Source organism: Solea senegalensis, linkage group LG7 (genome assembly GCF_019176455.1).
Source record: "Solea senegalensis isolate Sse05_10M linkage group LG7, IFAPA_SoseM_1, whole genome shotgun sequence".
In the NCBI taxonomy this organism is placed as follows: domain Eukaryota; kingdom Metazoa; phylum Chordata; class Actinopteri; order Pleuronectiformes; family Soleidae; genus Solea; species Solea senegalensis.
Genome location: NC_058027.1, coordinates 26,136,429 through 26,155,905, shown reverse-complemented (window position 1 = coordinate 26,155,905; position 19,477 = coordinate 26,136,429). Strand labels below are relative to the sequence as shown.

Here is a 19,477-nt window from a genome sequence, read left to right as displayed (position 1 = left end):
GACAGAAAAAAATACAGCCTCACATCTGAATTAGCATTTACATTTCTATTTCTATAGATCTGCATATTACAGACGGACATTCAAATATTCTTCACTCCAGTGCACAAGAGAAAATAAAAGTAACGCAGGGTTCACGGCGCGCTGAGTTAAAGATGCATTCAAGGAACCTTGTAAACTTCATCTTCTTGTGATAATACTGTGATTATATTCTGGTAAATTAATGTCTACAATGTATATTCTATTTCACCTCTTTATTGTCTTATAGTTAGTATATGTGGAAAAGCATGGTTATTATTTATGACTGTTATCGTGACGTCGTCGCTGTTGTGACAATGACAGTAAGTTTCCGGACTGTGTGACTAATAAAGAATCATCTTATCTCTTATCTTTATAGACGCGCCACAAATGAGATCTTTATCGGCGCAGAAAGACTCGTTTTTGTTGTGATGTAAATGCAATCATTGATTCAAAAGAATAGTTTTGTATCTATTTAATATATCACCAACAGTGACAGTAACCGGTTGACTTTTTAATGATCAAGCAAATAATCCTTTCATCGAACGCTCACGTGATCTACGTCGACTACGTTCAAACCTGGAAATGATGTTTGTCCACAAAACCAATATAATTCCATTTTTAATGATGTCTTTGTTATCTGAAGCCAGAAAATATCCCCATTTAAAACTGGTTTTAATTATTACACAAACACTCCGACAACCAAAATAGTTATTTTAATAATTCATTTAGTAAACAAAGATAGAGGAAATGTAGTAGTGGATTAAAAGTTGCTACGACACTGAGCAGAAATCAAATCACTGTAAACGCACCGAGTGCAGTTTTAAATATGTTGTAGCAACAGCTGACACATGTTCCTCCACCGCCTCACTGTTTTGTGTATTGTGTATTTCCCTGCACAGGTGGGTGACAGACGGCTCTGTTACAACAAACTGTAAACTCTGCATGATTTCCAGGAGCTGAGAGTGAGCGGAGTTGACGGCACCGCCGCCGCGGAGGAAGAAGAGACGTGCTAAGCTCCTGAAACTCTGTCAGGCATTTCCTTCTAAACGAGGAGGATTAACTCACTCTAATTCAGCCGGATAACATCATGTTACTTTTCTTTTAATGCACAACAGTCACACTTGGTTTTGTTTACAGTGGACTAATTGCTGCCTTGGAGCAAAAGAGCGCCGTCATGCGTAACTTCTGCTGCGCTTCGATTAAAGCTCAGACACAGTCGCCAAAAAACTTGTTCCCACACAACTAAACTCGTGGTTCTGAAGCTAAATGTGTTCTTGTTTTCATGTGTAAAGACATGAGCAAATGAGGGCTACTTTGATATCTGCTCCGTATACTGTAACAACGAAATCATCAAAACCTCATCATTTTAGTTTGGGACAATTGGGAACATCATTATTTCAATGATGCAAAAACAGATTTAATCTATGATGTCCTCAGAACATGTTAGCCAAGCTTTGTTGCCGTTATCTGACTGGAAAGTGAAGTTTGCCTCACCTTGCAACTCACTTACTCTTCTGCACCAAAGAAAATCCGTGATTTAACATCACGCCACGCAGGAGTTGCTGATTCACGAGTGCCTCGATTAATAATGAATACGTACAAATTATTTAGTGACTTTGGTGTTATTGTGAAGTGATTTGTTCGGGTTCAAGCAGCTCCTGTGTCCCTGTGAGCTTAAAAACGCAGATTTTCTCCATGGACTTTGGTGCAGGCGAGTGACTGTAGCAAACACACTATAAATAATCTGAATTATCCATTTTAAAAAAGGAACTACAAAGGGTAAAATAAAGGGATAACAGCTGTGAGGTACCGACATTGGCGTTACATGAGGAATGGATGGAAAGTCAATGAGAAAATGAGCTCATATCATGAAACATATTCACGATGAGTTAAAGACCGCATAACTAGTTTTACAATAGCATATTTTCCCCATTCAAATAGATGATAAATCATGGCGGGCCACACGGTTGGTGTAGTGGTTCGCACTCTGGCATTTGCAGCAAGAAGAGCAGGGTTCGAAACCCCGGCGAGCATGCAGATTTGGGGATGAGGCAAACTGGATGCTCTAAATTGACCGCAGGTGTGAGAGTGAATTGACGTGTGACTGACAGCTGGTATGTCTGTGAACGTCCAGCTTTAAGGTTTGACACTGGTGCTGAATGATGTCAGAGTTTTACATCTCACATAAAGGAGACGCAGTGAGACAAAGACGGGTACGATGATAAAGCCATCACTGTTTACAGGACACACAGGTGACAGTGCTGAGTCCGTCTGCCACTGATGACGACGACGACATGATCATGTTTCTATCAGGACGCAGCACTGAAGTGGAACACAAACACAAATTAGGCCGAGAGCAGAAGCAGGTATAACAGCAACCCTCCTGGATTTCCTCCAAAATGCTGTGTGTTCTCTCTCTCGGTGGCTAATGAGCTGCCGCTAACAAGCAAAAGAAAAATATCATCACAAAGCAAGAGCCTGAAACTCAGGGAGGCTCACTTGGATGTTGCCGTTTGTCCCCGACTGAGGGGCTTTCAGAGGAGGAGCGGCGGCATAATGATGTCTAATGATAGAAACTAGTTAAGACGTCCAGATGTAGGTCACTGAGTGCAGACATACATCCATCTCTGATTCCTGTGTTTATTTTAAGGCCTTTTCACTCTATATGTTACTCTAGCCCTCTGCAGCTGGCCTGACTGCCTGCCTTTGTTCACGGTAACCCGCCCCCATCTTTTACCCCACTCACCCCCATCTTCCTCCTCCCCCACCTCCTCCTACACGCTGCCTGTACTTTTATTTTTCCTGGCAGCGCTCGCCTCCTGCAGATCTGTCAGTCTGTCAGAGAAAAAAGCAACAATACTGTGGGAGAAACGCGGGGAAGACACCTCCACGTACAAATCACAACCAGATGCTTTTCCTTTCTTTCCAAATTTCATCTCTTTCCCCCTCGTTTTCCTCTTGTTTTTTGTTCTCGTCCTATGCTCTTCTCACCTTTTTTCCTAGAAAAGTATAAACAGCATGCAGCTCACAGTCATGAGCAGCCCCCACCACCACACACACACACACACACACACAAAAACAAAGCCCTTATAAAAGTATGATTGAGCCTCTTTCACAAGAAAATTAGCACGGAAAGTCGGTATTTTTTAAATTTAAGAGGCAATTATCACCATTAGCTTTGCCAGTGATGGTGTTGTTTGACCCCCGTGTGAAAGGCGACGTCATGAATGTGCCAGGACAAGAAAATAAAGACAATGAGGTTCAGTCAAAATGAGGGATTTTAAAATATTATGGGATGTGACGAGGTGTCACAAGCAGGTCACATCTTACTACTCTTACGAGGTGTTTCCTTCCATGCATGATGATGTTACTGGAGGTCAGATTTAGTGACCTTCATTACAGATTCCTGGACCTGTAGTGGCTGAACGGGTCGCGATTGGGGCTCACGATCGCCGCTCAACACACCAGACTCCTCTGTTTAGACGTTTTCCTTAAATGTTGGTGATTAACACACGTTTTGTGGGATTTTCAAGTCTTTTTAAAGTGATCTACAGTCTGTTCGCTTTGATTCCCGTGTCGGAGGTCGCGCTCGTGACCCTTCCAGTGACAACACTCTCTGACCAGTCAGTGGCCGGCATCACTTTTAAAACCTGTGGTATACTTCGTAGTGTGCGTCGCATTGCACGGACCCCGGTCACATTCCATACCAAAGAAGAAGAGAACGATGCTTCATCTGCCTCGGACACGTCTGGCTCGAGCAGCTCACAGCTGAAAGGCTAGATGGGTGGGAGGGGTCAGGGTGTCAGACAGGTTAGAGGGTCGCCAGGTCGGGATGACTATCCTTGGTGACGACTTCATCTGTTGTCGAAATGTTGCCATGTGATCGGGCCTCAATACTCCACCCGCCCATGGAGCGGACGTTCAGTTTGCACATCCAAACGCGCTCTTTGTGCACGGTTCCAAAATCTGGGCTTGCACGGCGTACATGGAAGTAAAGAAGGGCCTTTAGTATCGGCTCGGCTCGGCTCGCTTGAAACGTCGCCAGAGCAGGAACTAAAAAAAAAAGCACCAGGTACTATCACTGATGGAAAAGCAAAAGAACGTGCCGAGTCAAGCTGTGCTGGAACAGTGAAGTGGAAAAGTGGCGTACGACAACGTGAACATCAAACTCTTTTAGTCGATTCAAAATGACTTTCTAGGGTTTTCTTCTCAACAATTCTCTCTCTCTCTCTCTCTCTCTCTCTCTTCTACTCCCCGCTCCTCTTTTTTTTCCCCCCTAAAAACTTAATGTTTGCCAAGGGAAGTAAAGCGAAGAGGAAAAGTATTCCTTGGCTGCGTACGGTGGGGTGGCATGTCTCCCCCAGCTTCAGCCAAATCATATCCAGATGGTGAATAAGAAGGAGTCACAGATGAAGCTGGAGGTCGGTGCCATGTAAACGGACGTTTCCTGTTTGTGTGAGTCAGTTACAGACACTTGTGTTTCCTTTATTATGGAAAGTGGCGGCCGCGTGTCCTCGGGTGACGGCGGCGGAGCGGTGACGTAGCGTCACCTGTGGATCAGTGGAAGGACGCCTGGAAGCATTTGTCTTTGACCAATCAGAACACACCAGCTTGTTGGTGTAACGTTCATCAAGGAAAAAGAGCAAAATGCACGAATCGAGTGCAACAACAACAGCATTAGACACACGGCGCCCTGACGGCCAGCTGATGAGCAACCTGCACATGAACTCATGACTCTCCTTACCAGCAGGTGGCAGCACTCTGTATATTATGTCACGGATGTGATCGTTCTACGTGCATCCAAATGTTCAGATGAATCAAAATCCCTCGCGATACGATGTCAATAATATCCCGACACAACGGTCAAAGGTCAAAGGTCATAAAGTCTGTGTAGAGGAGGAGCATCTCTTAACGTAGTTTTCTCCCCTCTTCGTCAGCCCGGTCACTTCCACCCCAAGTTTGCCCCCTCATTCATTTGAGCAGCGCCACCGTGAGGAGACACTAAGTAGTGTCACCAGACATGGCGAGTGAAACTGAGAGGGACCGTTTACTTCAGAGCAGGGGTGTCAAACATACGACCCGGGGTCCAGAACCGGCCCGCCAGAGGGTCCAATCCGGCCCACAGGATGAATTTGTTAATATTTCACACTAATCTTGAAATTGCACTTATATTTCTCAAGAAATTTCATGTCTTGTAAAATTATCCTTCATTAAATGTAAAACAAAGGAGAAAAAACAAAGGAGTTCTTGTTGTTCATAGGTTATTATTCTATTATTTTGCTATTTTTCCGGGCCCCTTGAGATCAAATCGTGCTGTATGTGGCCCCTGAACAAAAATGAGTTTGACACCCCTGCTTTAGAGCGTCTTCATTTGTGGAAGGATGGAGATATATCAGCAAATCCGCTACTTGATTTATTTAATGGGGTGAAGGGTCTTTTATAAGTTGTTTTCAGCGCCCTGAGTCTCTACAAAATAAATACTGTCAACAATAAAAGTTGGATAGAAGGCACCAGCATAGAAGTCAAGGAGGGAGCAGATTATTACGCCTACTCTTATAGTAGATTAGTCACATCGGGAGATGTCTGCGTGTTCGTCGATATCCGATAAACAAAACATGTTAAAGCCCAAATCCGTGTGATACAACGACGTCAGATGAAGTGTGAATGAATCACATGTCTGTGAGACGCTCCTCATGTTTAGTCAGGCTGCTCCTCGGTCCACTCTGGTCCTCATTAAGTCACTTTTATTGCTGTTCACTTGAACCAAGGGCTGTTTTTTATGGAGCAGCATCAAAGCAATTTAACATTAAAGATGTTTCTTTAAAAAAAAAAGAAAAGAAAAGCCATTCTATAAACTGCAGTTTCTATTTTTCAACACTGCAGTTAATGACCACCGGCTACTGTACGCAGCACTTTATGAGCACAGAAACAGACCAGCACTGCGGAAAACAGGTACATTCATAAGTGTATACAACTTTGCCTCGAACACAGTCTGAATGCAGCGTGTTTCTGTACGATTTACAGTCGCTGTTGTGTTTTAATTCCAGCACAATAACAGAGCTTCACTCTGATGTTTTTCTTCTGTATGGTTTGATTTATGCTCCATCAGGTCGACACCGTGACGTCGTTCTCGCTCGGTACTCGATTTACGATGAAGATTGTGACATCCCTGAATATAAACACCAGATTAACCTTGAACTTTAACCAGAACAACTAAATGCCTAACCCTTAATCTAAACATAAGTCTAACCCGAACAGCCCCTTTAATCTGTAACAGAACGCAAGGACCAAATTATTCCCACTTCCTGTGATTTCTCTGTGTTCTGGTCCTCACAAAGATGTATGTACAAACACAACCACGCCCCTAACCCTTAACCATAACAGCCTAACACTAACCATTACCCTAAACTTAACCTAATCCTGATTCTAACCCTAAAACCAGGTCTTGAAAGCCTGATTTTTAGGGCTGTCAGAATGCAAGGACCAGCCAAAAAATGTCCTCACAAAGACACCCACACAAGAACACACACACAGAATAAACGGCGGTGGTTCCAGGCTTTGTGGACGGTGCCAGCAGAGAGTTAATAAAATTACACTTTTATAATTTACTACACTTCCGCCAGTCACTCACAATTGCCTCCCGATGCTGTTGCCATAGTAACTGTCAACTTTGGAAGTCAGCTTGTTCGACACTAATTAGACAATAGAAGTCCAAGTCGTTTATTTCAAAGCACACATTCATGCATCTGTACAGTTTCACAGCTGGATGCAGGAACACGTGTGTGTGTGTCTGTGTGTGTGTGTGTTACTGAGCAGAGGTTTAGGGCCCGTGAAGAGACGAAGATATGAAGATTTCAGATATTACACATAACCCTCAAAATGTCCGTCTAGACCTTTTTTTGCTTACTAGAATGTCTTGTGAGTCCTGTGAGTACAGATATTTACAACGTAGTGCATGTTAAAATACCGTTATAACTAGGGCTGCAACAACTCATCGATTATTATGAAATAGTTGGCAACTCATTTAATAATCGGATAGTTGGGTTTATGTTATTTCACATACAGTTGCTACTCCTTAATGTGGGGCAGTAAGATTCATTAAGATGGATGCCAACCGCCATAAAAGAAGAAGAAGAAGAACCAATGCCACGCCTTGTGTAGTTCTGACTCCATACTGTGTGTGTGTGTGTGTTATGTTCCCCGTGCATCTGTTCAATCAGATTTTTGAGTAATTGCTTGTGCTGAAAAATGTATTTATTATTATTTTTGAATGTCGTTTACACTTAAACACACCACTCAGATGTAATTTGATGTATTTTCGCTTGCCGTCACTTTTCGCTTTCAGCTCCCTCAGGACAGTGTGACAGCGGCTCATACTCGCCACACACCGCTGCTCACACACACACACACACACACGCGGTGACACACACACTCAGCAGAGAATGAAAAGAGATTCTCTCTTTCCGAGGAAGAGACAAACCGCTGGGGGGAATGCAAACATTTTTTCAGGAAACTCATTCAGTGCCTATGTGCTGCTGCTGCTGCTGCTGCTCTGCCGGCGATTAATTATATCGCCTTTAAAACAACTTTCTGTGAGACTAATTACTGTTCTGGTGGAAGTCCAGGAAACAGCAGCACTTTAAAATCATTCTTCCTAAACGACTGAAAACAAACACAAATCCATTCTCTCCTTGGAACAGAATAACACAACGGTGTCCTTGTTTTTCATGATCACAACATACAGCAGGTCAGTTTTCATCCATGTTTGAGGTAAAATATTCATATATATTAAATACTCATTCATTCATTACTTGATAACACAATGCAGAATTTGACGCACGTAATTATCCTAAATTTAACGTTAAAAAGCCAAAGAGGGTTATACTCTGGCCTAGAAGGGTATAGTCTGACCTAGAGGGGTAAAGTCTGGCCTAGAGGGGTATAGTCTGGCCTAAAGGGTTATACTCTGGCCTAGAATGGTATAGTCTGACCTAGAGGGGTATACTCTCTCTAGAGGGTATAGTCTGGCCCTCTGGCCTAGAATGGTATAGTCTGACCTCTGGCCTAGAGGGGTATAGTCTGGCCTAAAGGGTTATACCTGGCCTAGAAGGGTATAGTCTGACCCTCTGGCCTAGAGGGGTATAGTCTGGCCTAAAGGGTTATACTCTGGCCTAGAATGGTATAGTCTGACCTAGAGGGGTATACTCTGGCCTAGAGGGATAGTCTGACCTACTCTGGCCTACTAAGAGGGTATAGTCTGACTGGCTAGAATGGGTCTGACCTACAAGAGGGGTATAGTCTGGGCTCTGAGCCTGAGAGGTCAGGCCTAAGGGGTTATACTCTGGCCTAGAAGGGTAAGTCTGAGCTTGAGGGGTATAGTCTGGCATAGAGGGTATAGTCTGGCATAGAGGGGTATACTCTGGCCTGGGCTGAATTATACCCACGTTTATTCTGAGCAGGTCATATACCGGCTAATGTAAACCCTGGACTGCACACATTCAGGGTCACAGATGTCGAGGCACATCAGGGCCATCCTGTCTCTCTCTCTCTCTCTCTCTCTTATGGCCCTCGTTGCCCTGGTCAATCAGTGTCCAGCCAAGCACAAAAACTGTGGTGATTCAGAGGATTTGGGTTTGGCCGGGGGGGAGGGGTTAAGGTTAGAGTGTCAACAAAAGGTGGCAGAACCTCTGGCCCTGGTCCACTGTGATCTGACCCAGCAGCCTTGCCTCTTAAAGGACACATTGTGAAAGCAGTGGAGGGCAGAGACCATCAATCTTGAGGCTCAAGAAAAGCATTGTGGTGCCCGAGGATGTGAGACGTCTGGCATTCTTCATGCGTGCAGAACATCACACACTGCAGTAGTATGGGAAACGCTGTGTAAAAAGGAGAAAACCTCTCACGGTCTGATTCCTGTATGTCATATATAATTGCTGCCTTTCAAACGAAAGATCCAGTGTGTAACATTTATAAGGAAATTAAATACCCTTAAAGCCCAACTATGCAGGATTTTCACCTTCATTTTGTCATTTGGGGCTTGTCTCCACTCCCCCTACTGTCTGTTAGCGGAAAAAACAGCCTCGCATGATCAGGGCCGCCGACCCAGAGTCCTCAGAATCAGGAGGTCTCACAAAGTCTCGGGTCTCATGAGGCAGTGTTATAATGTAACAAAGTAAAGTGTACTTAAATACACATGTCTGTGTTTCTAGAAACTTTTACTGCACTACATTTCCTCCAACAACTATGACGAAACATTTAGTAATCGAGTAATTATTTCCGCCCGACCATTTAGCAGTGGGTTTCCGCAACTATCCCTGAGTTCAAAGTATTAATAAAAGTATATAATAAAAGTATTTATAGGCATCTTGGAAAGGAGGGTGCAGCGCCCCCTGTTCACTATCATTCTGCATTTCTGACATTAAGCAGAAAACTTGGAGAACGAGTTCCAGACGGACAGCGATTCTTTCTGACTTCATTTGTGTGTTTTGATTTTGTGGTTGCTCGATTCATAAAGTGCTGCTTGCTTGGTGAAAAGTGTTGTTTGAAAACACTGACACAAATCTAATTCCATATGTGATTAGGTCAAAGCAAAACATAAAAACGTTTTTATTGAAGCCACTATTTTAGTTTAACGCGTTTCCCTGATCATCGATCGCACACTTCATCATTTTAAGCCTCAACATAATAAATTTCTCACATAGAGAACCTTTTAAATCTGTCATGACTTCATAGATTCAACACTCGAAACATCCCCGTGTCATCAGGGCTGCAGATGAATGAATCATGTGACTGGCGCGCTGCCGCCAGAATCCTGAAAGACTGTCTGTCAGTCACCCAACAGCATCAACCCTCCGCCATCTGTTCACACGGGCCGGCTTTTTAAGCAGCGCTGCTGGCACCGCGTTCATATCCATGTCTCCAGTAACGAGCACACGGCTAAATGAGGCACTGTGATAAAATGTGTTTGTTAAAATCTATTTTCACTGATGGAACGTGGGAGGAATCATCCAGAAACCACACCATCACCAAAATGTGATTCTTCTTCTTCTCCTTCTTCTTTGGCCAAAGCAAAAAAACACATGTATCTATTTTATGTTGTATCTACAAAGATGTAACAGTAAAAGAGATGTATGAAAATCTCGAATTAAGTGACACCACCTTGTTTTGACACTTAGCGTACAGAATGTTCTTGTATAGCACTTTATTTTTAGAGAACATTTGACAGGAGACGGTTGGAGGGGAAAAAATATTCAATTCTATCCACACAGAATCAACTTTTTCTCTATGATCTTATTCTTTTTGTTGTAAAAAAAAAACAAACAAACAGTGAAAATAATGCAGCGTTTATGGCGTGTTGAGTTTACGAGATGCATTCAAAGACCCTGTTAAATTTCAATGTTGATCAAAATGTATTGTTCCTTTTCTTTCCTTACCTTTAAATAACTGTAATCACGTCTGCGAGAGGAGCAGCCTCAAGATGCATTCAAGAAACCTTGTAAATTCACTACAAAACAAAACTATACTAAATGCCTGCTGCTGCTGCCACCTTGTGTTAGTAGATGCACCACAGTCACTGCACTAGAAATACTTGTTTTATAAATGCAATCATTGTACTTTGGTGAATAATGGAATACTCAATACTCAATTCTGTTTTTCCTGCTTAAACACTTTGTGTCACATCAAAGCTCAACTACATGTCACAAAACCACAAACTGTCCCTTTATAATATATTTTCACATGTTCTGCAAACAGGTGTTGGAAAAACATCAGCCTCCTTCCATCTGAGCAATTATTGAAGAAACGCAATTATTGGTGACATTTACTGGAAAACGCTAATTTTAGCTTCCACTAGCAAACGTGGAAATGAAATTTAACATTTAAGACTCTCAGAAACACAAAAACATCATCTTTTTTTTTTACCTCTGCCCTCTTTTCTTGCCTTGACTAACCCAAGTACAAGCCTGTCATCAGTTGTGCGAGGAATTTGTACTTAATTTAACATCAGCAATAGTATTTCAAAGATTTAATAGAAAGGTATTCTTCTTTTATGATCTTCTAAATGAGATGTCAGCCCTGCTTCTTTCCAGTTCCCGCTTCTTTTGGTTAAGGTCACACTGATAATAGGGACGAGGATTCAGACAAATGATGGCGATTTCTACAGCTAAGGTCCCTTTGAGAGGAACCTTGGACTGTATGGACTCATCAATATAAATCCATTTTAAGTTATTTTCTGTCAGGAAGCTCTTATTCATAAATTTGAAGCCTCTGTTGTGAAACGGCACAGTTGTGTTTTTTCCCTCTTCTCCTTTTTGTATATAAACATTTTGAGTTTACATTCAAAATAAGGTGATGCGACGTTAAAAAGAAGAATACATCGTATTGTAAGAAGTACCAGGACTGTATACCGGAGAGTACCGGCACATGCAAGAAGCTCATTATATAATCATGATTAGCTGCAGCCCTACATTAGCTAAAGGGATAAAATCCCCAAAACAGAATTAATATTTAATATTTATATCTCAGGCTGAAGTAGTTTAAAAAGATTGACTTGTTTAAAGCGGAAAAAATATTAAAATGTCATGTTTTTACAGCTCTTTTTGGGAAAGTGACATTTTTTGCGGCTAGGAACAAATGAGTAAGTTTAAGGCTAATTTAAGGAACTGAGGCGACATGTTTATCCTCTGGCAAATATGAGCTACATTCATTCAACACAGCCAAAATGGCTCGACAATAACAAAATGGAATGTCCCTCACAACTCTTAAGGGTTGAATATACGACGAGAAACAAATCGATATGTTACCGTCTGTTTCTCTGATGGACTCTGGTTTCACGGCCAGTGGCAGCACTTTGTTGCCTCGTGCTTTTTCTGTGAGATCCAGCAGTTTACCTGGTGGATGATGAAGGTGAGGCGAGGTCACTGCAGACGGTCACACTCCAGCAGACTGAGCGATAAATGCCGGGAGGTCTGATCTTCACCCTTAACTCTGCACTTGCCTCACTTCATTTCATTTCATTTCATTTCATCTCACCTCTTTCAAACCATTCGGCGGCTTATTCGGAGTAAAAGGTTACATTATTCCAGCTGATGTAAACCAAACTGCACAACTCAAATAGAATGTTTCACTCTGTCCTTGACTGTATGTGAGAAGGAGAGGAAGTGTGAGCGCTGGAATTTAAAATCATACAAAAATGTTCAAAGACACGGAGTCATAGTTTGAAATATCGTGATTTAAATTTAGACCCAAATAATTCATGAGTAACTGTTTTTTTTCCTCTATAATTGAGCATTCCCCTGATGTCATTTACAGAGGTGGAAAAGCAATGAATTTACTCGCGTTTTTGTACAACTTTAATTTTACTTAAGTGTGGTTTTTTTGGAAGTATTTAAATAAAAATCACTCAGTGGAAACTTTGGCAGGGAATGATAACTTTGTTATTTGTATTTCTAGCAACTTTTACTCCATTACATTTCCTCTAACTAACGTTGTTATTCGTTACTACCAACTACCAAGTCAGAGGAAGAGGAGTTGGTATTATGGTCTGTATTTCTATGGAGCTTTTCTAGTCTTGATGAGCTGCTTTTACACTACAGTTTTCACCCGTTCACAGGCTGCAACATGGGATCAAGTGTCTTGCTTAAGGACACTTATAGACTAGCAGAGCCAGGAATTTAACCCACAACCTTCCAGTTGAAAGAAGATATTGTGTTTTTATTGTTTGGCCCATTATAAGATTCACAGACTTCAGTGTAATGGATGATCACCGAGAAAATTCTGATTGACGCATCAAAACCTGGACAGGAAGTTGCCAACAGAATGACAAACTAAAAAAAAATAACCTCCTTGGTGGAGTGCAGATGACATCATTGCTCTTCACACAGTTTGCTGCTACTTAAGTGCATTGCTTCATTACAGCAGCACACTGGGAGAAAGAGGTTGAGCTGCTGCTTATCATCGTCAAAGGGATCAAGAATTCCTTCCACTCCTGTGTCTCCCACACACACACACACACACACACACACACACACTCTACCTCCACACGTTCCTCAGCTTCTCCTCTTCACGATCCTCCTCCACCATCCCACTCTGGTCTCATCCACCTTCCCTTTCATCCTCACTCCTTGGGATTTGAGTTTGATGTGATCAAGGTGGTGTTGTTATTTTAGCGCGATGACATCAGCAGCAGCAGCAGCAGCAGCGTAGACACGTCCAAGAAGGCTGCAGAAGGCAGAAGATAAAAGATAAAGTTCTGCTGGTGCAAATCGGCAACAGATGTGGGCTACTGCTACTACTTCTGAAATAGACATTTTTCACTGGTGATCTTGTTTCTCATATTCAGTCACCACCAGTTTCGGAAGCATGTGTGCTTTGAAAAACCTCTCACCACTCCAAACACCACTCACACTTTCAAATTCACATTGTTTGCAGAAAGCCACAGGTTTTCTGTGTGTTTGAATCAGTGTTGAGTTATTTTTCCGCTCCTCACCTGTGGAACAACCGTCCTGAACACCTGACGCCTGAAAACAGGATTGTTTACTGCTGCTTTTTCTTAAATTCCCAGACAATCGTCTCGTCAGTTTAACTCTTGTATTTAAATGCACTTTATTGGTAAATAACACTATTGATTTCTTGTGACTTTAATGTCTATTTAAATTTTACATTTTCGATGCAGCGCCGCCTCAGGCGAGGAGGGGAATAAACTTGGACCGGCTGAATGAGAACAAATCAACTCAAACTGAGACCATTAACTTTCCCTTCCGGCCGAGGAAGGTGTGTATTCTGCTGCATCTTCCCATGATCCACACACCAATTCCCCGTCCCCCATTCTCCCTGCCTTCCCTCTCCCTCCCTCTCTCTCTCTCTCTCTCTCTCTCTCCCTCACCCTCATAGCTCCAGCGCCATCTGCCTGGTAGAGGGAGCAGCTTGCCTGCTTCACTGCCTCCATTTCCCCAGAGGCCGAGGATAGTACCGGGCCAAACAAACACAAACCATCTACCAGCAAACACACTGCTGATTCCACTGGGAAACTCACACCCAAATATTCTAATTCTACTTACTGCAACTGTGCAAAAACAGTTTCAGTTGCTCCTGTAAGTCACAGCAAGTTTCCACAAACCAACGATGACCAGGATAAAACGAGAAGAAAAGCAATAATAGCAGTATTGATATAATATAAAAAGGTCCAGTGTGAAATATTTATACTGTAAGTGTATTTGTATCAGCTTATTAGCATTAAAATGAAAATGAAATTTACCACGGTCCTTGAATGCTACTCCTTGTAGCTCAACACACGATACGCCCTAATACAAAGAATTTGGTTTCTGTAGATAAGGCTGTATTGAGTTTTCAATAAACTTTACATTAACTGTTAACTCGACCAAAGGATTACTTTAATGACGTAAATAATTGTCAGTCGCAGCCCGAGCCTGGACATTTATTTTTGCTCATGTTTTTTTTTTGCCCTCCCGAGTCAAACTGTGCTGTTTGGTATGATCCGTCCTTGGCTGTCCGTTGAGCTCTAACACCCATCTGCCTGACTTTACACCCCTCCCTGCCTCCCTCCCTCCCTCCCTCTCTGCGCGTTCTCTCACTCTGGAAGCTTGGAGTCCTGCCAGTTTTGTCTTTCTCTGAGCTCTGCTTTGCCGGACTCCACGCCATCAAATATTGAACGCCGATAGATAGAAGATAAGACAAGAATATGATTCCAGTGAAATCTAATTATTTAGACAGACTTCACACAAGCCCCTCAGTTCATTATTCCAAGTGGTTTCCAGTTTGTTTTTGTTTAATCGCGTAATCTTCCGGGTTCCACAGAAACATTTTGCTCATGCCCACCCACAAGCTCCAACAGTTACACCTAAATTAGACACAGAGGTGCACTTTAATTGGTGTACAGACAGCGTACAGTATATTAAGCATTTAGTAACAGCCTGTCCATGTTGCAGCAGGGCAGCCCTACACTGAAATAGCTTTATGATGAGGGTAGGGGTTTTATAATTAGTGCTCGGAGATGCAAATTATGGCCTATGGTGATTTGATCTGACCTATTTTGGAAGAAGTAGGGCAGCAAACTGTCTTTTACAGGGAAAGGTGCCCTGCAGCAGCACCATGTCTGTCTGTCTGTCTGTCTGTCAGCAAGTGTCAAGTGGACACACATGCACATGAGTGCTGGGGCGATAACGGCGTTTAAATAAGATGTCAATGTTTTTATAACGCTGCACACAGGTTTGTTTCTCTGGGCTTGTGAAAAGTTTTGAAAAAGGTCAAAATATGGCTTTGGTGACATATCTTTGTCCCTGATTTATTCTTTGCGCCGTGGTTTTTTGTTTGTGGGCGGGCCTTAGGAAGCTGCCTGTTGATTGGCTACTGAGTTTTGGAGTCACAGCACAATGTACCGGAAGTCCCCACGGGCTTGGAGTCGCTGTCCGTCTGGAGCTCGTAATTGTGAGCATCTAAAGTCAGGATGCACTGATTACTGGTTATTCATGTTTTTTTCATGATTAAAACAAGATTTCTGATTGTTTAAGCTTCTTAAATATGAGTATTTTCTTCATTTCTTCGCTCTGGATAACAAAGATTTCTTTGTTAAAAGTCAATCATTTTAGTCTGCGGACAAAACAAGACATTTGAGAACATCATCACTTCCAGGTTTGACGGACACCGATCAACATTTAATTTTTTTTGATATTTTATGGACAAAACGATTCATCAAGAACATAATCCACAGATGAATCGATTATGAAAATAATCGTTAGTTGCAGCTCTAGATTAAATCGATATTTTATTTGCTTCTTAATTCCACAGAGGACCAGCTCGGTGCTGTGATGTCGGAGACATTATCTTCTTCTTTGAGAGAAAGAGAGACGACCACAAAGAGTCATAATCTCCCCTGGACCTCATGTGCACCACTAACCTCAGCAGAACTGCTCATTAAGATTCCGCGCACTGACGGGGCTTATCTCGCCCGACGCTCCTCAAATTCAATTCACAGAAAGACGGTTTGCGGCGAGTTCTCCTCGAGTGAAAATGCCAGCGGTGTACAAGCTTTTGAGTCCACTCACACTGACAACTGTTTTGTGTTGAGGACGCCATTTGTTGTCTCCCATTTCTCTGAGTAAGACGTCTGAACAGTGTAATGACTGTGATTGTGTAAGGCCCTCTATCGAGGCAAATGTTTGAGAGGTGGGAGACATCATTTGCCGGGTTTTTTTCCCCTTTGTTGCCAGACTGGAGAAGAGGCTCATTATGCAGCAGGGAAATGTAGCCTCCATCTCGGCTGCCGACTCCCACACATTCAGTCACTCTGGAAATACACACACACACACACACACACACACATATATTTATAAAAGCATCTGCACACGGTGTAGGCGGAGAGCAGATTTTCAGGTACAGATGAAAAGCTTCTAGTGTCATTGTTTCGGTGCTGACAGCAGAGCAGTGCAGACAGTGTGGGAGCAGAGAGAACCCGGTGTCTGAACATGTAACGCCAGCACTCAGAGGATTCTGTCGTGTAAATGTTTGTGTGAGACAAAGTCAAAAGGGCCGATCCAGTCTGCCCTTCAGGGTATCAGTAAACACATGTTCATTATAAGTGTGCGGAAGGAGCTGTGTAATGAGTGGATCCTCGGGAGATAAATATTATAATATTCTGATTGAGTCGTTTGGTCGATAAAATGTCAGCGATCATGTTCGTGATGATCCACAAACCAAAAATGATTTCTTTGTCATGTGGAGCAAAGAAATCAGAACATATTTACAATTGAGAAGCTGAAATAAATCAAGTTATAAAGTTAAATGTATTATTCAACTAATAATCAATGAATCGTTGCAGTCCTGTTGACAACATTTACTAAACAAGCACATGTCAACACTCGGTCATAAACACAACCCTAGTAAAGCTGCAGTGTGTAACTTCTTTAGATTTCAGTTCTTGATGTTATAATCCTGCCTTTGTTTGGTCTCTGTGAGCAGAAATGTGTGTTTTATATGCAGATCAACAAACAAACAGAGAGGACTGACTCAAAAACTCTACTCCACCTGCTGCAGCATGACCTGTTTTAACCATGACAAGAATCAATGATATTATAGTGGCTGTGGCTGCAAATACATTAACATAAGAGCACTGATTATCACAAAAAAAGTACTGTGGGTCAGAGTTCATCAGCTAAAGGGGGCGGTCTCTAACGCTTCATAAACGATGTTTATGCTCAGGTGCGTGGCCTCATCACAGAAACCACCTCTGAATGTGGTCTTTCTCATCAGATCACAGAGGACGGATGTTTTATGATATTTTTATGCTGTATTACTTTCAGACTAAGAGAGCGTTTGTGTGTACTTTTCCTGGAGCTTTCACACAGGGTTCCCACATCTTGGTTAACATCGAATTCAATAGCTTTCCAGGACCAATTCCCTCAAATTCAAGGATCGAATGTGCCAACACCGCTTAAGATGGGAGGGGGCCTTCGTTTTGCCAATGACACTGATTTGCAGCACGCTCTGCATCTGGACAAGTGATTGTCCTTGGGATCTTGGTCAAAGTCAGTCTTCACTGGTGAGACAGAGATCTTGGAATTTTCATTTCCCAGACATCATGTCGACATTTGCTCTCTTATGCTTAACGTTACTCGCTCATTGTTCTGCACGGAATGTCTCGTCAACGGCAGACAGAGAGACAGTGGACAGTGTCCACAACACCGCTAGTGATTACGACTCCACGTTTACTAGTCTACAAACAACAAGCAATGCAGATGGACTCAATCGACATTGTGTCAATGTAACGGACATTTGTTCATAGAGAAAAATGACTGCACCTCAGATGAATATATTTGTTGGTTGAGGATCACAAACAAATCTTAGCATAGACACTTTCCCTGCTCCACAGCTTGTGCTTTGGTGTCCTGTGTTCATATTTTCACCCCAACAACAACAACAACAACAACAACAACAACAACAATCGCCGTCAGCGTTCACCCTCCAGTGTGTTCACTCCCTTGTGATTGGCAGCAAAGAGGCGTGTCTGTGGATTCCTTCACTCCTGTGTTAAAGTCTTTGTCTCAGAACCTTTATCTCCCTCATAATGTGCTTTTCGGGTTTTGCCGCCGACTCTTTTGTCGGGTCGGTGTCCTCTCCTCCTGCCACTGACCTCTCTTGACCTCTGTAAGCTCCCATGATGTCGCACTATAAGCCCAAATTACCTTTGACCCCTGAGGAGCTGCGAGCCTCAACCACTGACCAGTGGGAAAGTGGAGTCTTCCTAAGGAAAGCACACACACACACACTCACTCTGGTAGGCGTTGGGGGAAGGGTGGGAGAGATGGGAGGAGGATCTCCACCATCATTGATACCAGGAGAACTTTGCTCCTTCTCTAATCAGAGGTCACTTCTTTGTTCGGACTCCTCCACGACAACAATCTCAATGAAGTGAAAGTAACAAACAGTGGAGGAAGAGGAAGCCAAAGTCTTCGTACACCGTCTCACTTTCATGCGTCTTCTAATTAGGAATGAAATGGTTTATATACTGGCCAGTGGACCGACAGCATATCAGAAAAATGAAAGGAAAAATCTTCTGCAAGCGCTAAATGTGACGTAAGAGCTTTTCCTGATGAAAATTTTCGGTTGTAAAACATTCAGAATGTTTCCTCTGACAAAGTTCCTGATTTATATAATACAAAGTCGTCCGCTTATAGAAATCCACATTGTTTTGAGCTGATCAAATGAAGAGAACAAAATTGCTGGTGCACAGGTCAATAACGGTGACTTGACTTTTCTATTTTCAAACAGCATCGTGCTGCGGAAAAAATAAACACAGGATAATAACAGATGCGGGAGTTGAATTTCAAACAATAACCAGTGGTTTCCAAAGGTCTCTTTCAAATTAGGCTCTAAAAGCAACAGTTCATTTTCTACCAAGGCTAGCTGATGAAACTGAAAGAGTCAGGCTGACCCAGTCCACAATGGAAGTCGCCATAGCAACCAAGGTCTCTGTAAACACCGCATAGACACTCGCATGACAAAAAGACCCGCAGGGCTCACACACGTGAGACGCGCGTTTCAGGTGCAGTGGTGTTCTCGTCAGTTAACGTTAGTTAACGTGAGCACAAATGAAAAACGACAGGTGAAGTAACGCAGACGCGAGAACACGCTGGACGCCATCAAAATAATGAAACTGTGATGTTATGTCTTCATGCTGTGAACATGGGGGACGTGAGTCGTCCTGAGAAGACGATCACGATACTAAAGCGTCATGAAAACAAGCATGTGGACTAGGGATGCACCGATATGACTATTTCCGCCGATACCGATATCCAATATTAATATTGCTGCTATGGCCAATAACCGATAACTACCGATATTGATATATGTTTTACAAAAAAAGTTTCTGAGATGATAAAAGTTTGTACAGAATGAAAATCATGCAAGCTGAATTTTTGAATGTCTTCCTTTATTTTCAAAACATGTT

General features: G+C 42.6%; 1 long non-coding RNA gene across 2 annotated transcripts in view; it reads right to left on the bottom strand.

Annotated features, from left to right (window-relative positions):
* Nucleotides 1-19,477, bottom strand: part of LOC122772398 — a 30,999-nt gene that overhangs the window by 3,378 nt on the left and 8,144 nt on the right. For both annotated transcript variants that reach the window (XR_006360777.1, XR_006360776.1), the window contains exon 2: nt 13,049-13,233. This is a non-coding gene — a long non-coding RNA (uncharacterized LOC122772398). The remainder of the gene's footprint in view (nt 1-13,048; nt 13,234-19,477) is intronic.